A 4,215-nucleotide genomic window follows, 5' to 3' on the forward strand; every position below is an offset into this window, starting at 1 on the left:
TGGAGGTACTGCAATACCAGCTGGCGTGGATGGAGCAAGCCCCTATTCCAGTGGCGTGGACAGAGCAAGCCCCTATTCCAGTGGTGCCCAACCTTCTCCTGGAGAGCTACCATCCTGCCGTTTTTCACTCCAACCCTAATTTAACACACCTGATTCCACTCATTACCTACTGACCAAGACCTTGATTAAATGAATCAGATGTGTTAAATCAGGGTTGGAGTGAAAACCAGCAGGAGCGTAGCTCTCCAGGAACAGGGTTGCGCACCACTGCCCTATTCCATCTCCCTGTTCCAAAAATCAATTTAATATATGGTCTCCGGGTTGGGGAAGGATCAGATATTAAACTGATAAGAACAGATACAGCACTTGATCTTAGCCAAAAGGCCGAGAAGCTAGCATGGATAGGAAGCCAATGAAGGGGGACAAGAATTGGTGTAATATGGTCAAATCATCAAAAAGACATGCATGTTAGGGTTAATCCTCCTGCCTGTGCTCCTGAGCAAGGCAATGGAAAGAAGAACTGGAGTTGGTCCCCGGGCACTGCAGCTGCCCACTACACTGCTCCTACACAATTGGATGGGTTAAATGCAGAGAACACATTCATTGCAAGAATACAATTCATTGTAAGAATACATCCATCCATTATCCAAACCACTTATCCTGCTCTCAGGGTCATGGGGATGCTGGAGCCTATCCCAGCAGCCATTGGGCATCAGGTGGGGCAATACCCTGGACAGGCTGCCAGGCCATCACAGGGCTGTAAGAGTACAATGACAAAATAAAGTGGCTTTAAAAAACGTTTTCTAGTTTTAGTTAGGATTCTAGCTACAGCATTCTGAACCATCCGAAGACTTATAGTACGAGCATGTGGCAGACCTGAAAACAGAACATTGCAGTAATCAAGTCTGGATGAAACAAATGCATGTATTAGAGGCTCTGCATCAGCCATGGACAGGAAAAGCCGAATTTTAGTTATGTTACGTAAGTGAGAAAAAGGCAGTCTTGGTGATTTCTTTAACATGCTTATCAAAGGAAAGGCTGGGATCAAACGTACGAACAGCATTTGGCCTTCTGAACCTATTTCAGAATTTGCAGACTTTGGGAGTGGTGTTACTTATAGTGCAGTTTCTACATTGTAATTTCTGTACAGGAACAGCTCTCTTAGCAGCTGTCATTTATATGCATAAACATATCTTGACTTGCTTATACTATTTGTAGAGTTTTGTAGTGTGTGTTTGTTTAGCTACTTAAGAGTAAAGGTAGTTGCAGTACTGGGAAGTAAATGCATAATTTCTTGTATAAGAGGCCAGGAAAGCAAAACAAGAAAAGTCAAGAATTTGGCCTCCAGAAATGTGTGGAGGCAGTGGAAGTACAACGTGGCTGACTCTTCAAGATCAGCCCGTTGTCTTGGAGCTGAAGGCTTTTGACCAGGTGCACAGATATTTTTCCAAGACCTTCACCACACCACTCGGTGTTATTGGAAAAGGATGGGAATACTCTCGGAAGATATCGAGGAAGAGCTGCAGCTATTAGTCCTTCCTCTGTCAGTCACCCGTTCATTCACTTGATTTATGTCGAACAGATGTCTCTTCTCCTCGGCAAGCATCAAACCAAATAAACAGGCAGCTTGCTGAAATGTTAATGCAGTACATCTGACGATGACAAACACACTTTGATTTTGCATTCTCTCACATGGCTGCTGCCTTTGATGCTCCATGAGAATGGGATTAAAGGTGTCGGGGGGGGGGGGGGGCTCTGACAAATCTTTCGAGTGTGAAACACAGGCGTGTCTGATGGCAACATTCACACACCTTCTGCTTGTTTCTTGTGTGGTTGTTTCTGGTATGCCAGAATGGGGGGGGGGGTGCAGTTTGAAGGTACATTGAACAGTCAAGTCAAGTTTATTTATAAAGCACATTTCATACAACCGGTGTAGACTCAATGTGCTCCAAGATAAAAAGCAAAAAAACATAACAAAAAAACAAAACAAAACATGAAATGCGTCCGGGTGGTGTGGCGGTCTATTCTGTTGCCTACCAACACGAGGATCGCCAGTTCGAATCCCCATGTTACTTCCGGCTTGGTCGGCATCCCTACAGGCACAATCGGCTCTGTCTGCGGGTGGGAAGCCGAATGTGGGTATGTGTCCTAGTCGCTGTACTAGCGCCTCCTCTGGTTGGTCGGAGTGCCTGTTCAGGGGGGAGGGGGAACTGGGGGGGGGGAAATAGCGTGAGCCTCCCATACGCTATTCCCCCTAGCGAAACTCGTCACTATCAGGTGAAAAGAAGCGGCTGGCGACTCCACATGTATCGGAGGAGGCGTGTGGTAGTCTGCAGCCCTCCCCAGATCAGCGGAGGGGGTGGAGTAGCGACCGAGATGGCTCAGAAGAGTGGGGTAATTGGCCAGATACAATTGGGGAGCAATAGGGGAAAATTAAAAAAAAGAACAACATATAAGATAAAAAGGTATTACAATAAAAAGGGAATAAGATAAGAAGGTATTATTCATCCATTATCCAAACCGCTTATCCTGCTCTCAGGGTCGCGTGGATGCTGGAGCCTATCCCAGCAGTCATTGGGCGGCAGGCGGGGAGACACCCTGGACATCCCACCAGTCCATCACAGGGCTTTTGGACGAGTCATCATATCCAATGTGGTGAATTTAGAAGGTATTATTATTATTATTATTAAAAAAGTAACAACAATAATAATGATTCTAAAATAAAAGTTTAAACCATTAACCACATACTTTAAACCTAAGTAAAAGCTCGCAAAAAGAGACGTTTTTAGTCTGCTTTTAAAAGAAGACAGTGTTGTAGCAGACCTCAGTTCTACAGAGCAGGACCATAATGTCTGAAGCTCCATAAGCTCCATAGTCCAGGTCTGGTGAGGAGACCTTTGCGTGAAGATGTAAGGGGTCTGTCCGCTGTGTACTCAGTGAGCATGTCAACAATGTAAGGAAGGAGCTGAGCCATTCATAAATTTAAGACCAATATGAGGTATTTTAAAGTCAGTTCTGTGTTGTACTGGGAGCCAGTGGGGATAAGTTAACATAGGAGTGATGTGTTCACATCTTATGGTTATGGTTAATACTCTGGCTGCAGCATTGTCAATGAGCTGGAGTTTATTTAACACCTCTGCTTTGTCAGTCCAGCAGAAAGTGCATTACAGTCATCTGGTCTACTAGAAATGCATGAACCAACTTTTCAGAGTCAGACTATGACAGGGAGCATCTAACTTTAGATATATATCTCTGAGGTGATAAAAGCCAGTCGTGAAGATATTAGATATGTGCTCCTGGGAGTTATGAGCAGCATCCAAAATCACACCCAGGTTTTTGGTGTGTGCTCACAAGGTTTTACCGACAGAGGAGTTAACCGGGTGTGAATCTGGTGCTAGACTACTGAAAGAATCTGTGTTGTCCTCATTTAGCTGTAAAACATGTATCCTAGCTCAGCTTAGCTGCTGGATCTTTAGCAGCTCCTCTCAAAAGAAGGGAACTACTCCTTATTATCCAAAGCCAGTTGTTAATGTTTTTTATTTGTTAGCCTAGCTTAAATAATTTTTCTGAACCAATATTTTTACAAGAACATGGAAAAATCCTGAAAATATGGTACTTTTCCGTAATACGCATTTCCATATGTGTCATCTCTCACCATAGAAGAAGACGTAATATTTCAAAATTATAATCTAACATTTACGATATTTGTTTTTCTTTTTGGACATTTTCCACCTTTTTTTGTCTCCCCAATCGTATCCGGCCAATTACCTCACTCTTCCGAGCCATCCCGGTTGCTGCTTCACCCCCTCTTCCGATCAGGGTAGGGCTGCAGACTACCACATGCATCCTCTGATACATGTGGACTCGCCAGCCGCTTCTTTTCACCTGACAGTGAGGAGTTTCGCCAGGGGGACGTAGCGCGTGGGAGGATCAAGCTATTCCCCCTAGTCCCCCCACAGGCAACCCGACCAACCAGCTGAGGCGCTAGTGCAGCGTCCAGGACACACACACATCCGACTTCCCACCCGCAGACATGGCCACTTGTGTCTGTAGGGATGCCCGACCAAGCCAGAGGTAACACGGGGATTCGAACCGGCGATCCCCGTCTTGGTAGGCAACGGAGTAGACCGCTATGCTACCCGGACACCCCTAACATTTAGGATTTTGCTAATGATCCTGATAAACCTCCAGCAATTTAGCTAAGCTAAACACACC

The 4,215-nt window shown here is 45.1% G+C and overlaps 1 non-coding gene across 1 annotated transcript; it reads right to left on the minus strand.

Annotated features, from left to right (window-relative positions):
• Positions 1-209: 209 nt before the first annotated feature.
• Positions 210-396, minus strand: LOC130127387 (U2 spliceosomal RNA). Its single transcript, XR_008811812.1, has one exon. It is a non-coding gene; the product is annotated as a U2 spliceosomal RNA (small nuclear RNA).
• Between the last annotated feature and the right edge of the window lie 3,819 nt (positions 397-4,215).

This window comes from Lampris incognitus, chromosome 1 (genome assembly GCF_029633865.1).
Source record: "Lampris incognitus isolate fLamInc1 chromosome 1, fLamInc1.hap2, whole genome shotgun sequence".
NCBI lineage: Eukaryota > Metazoa > Chordata > Actinopteri > Lampriformes > Lampridae > Lampris > Lampris incognitus.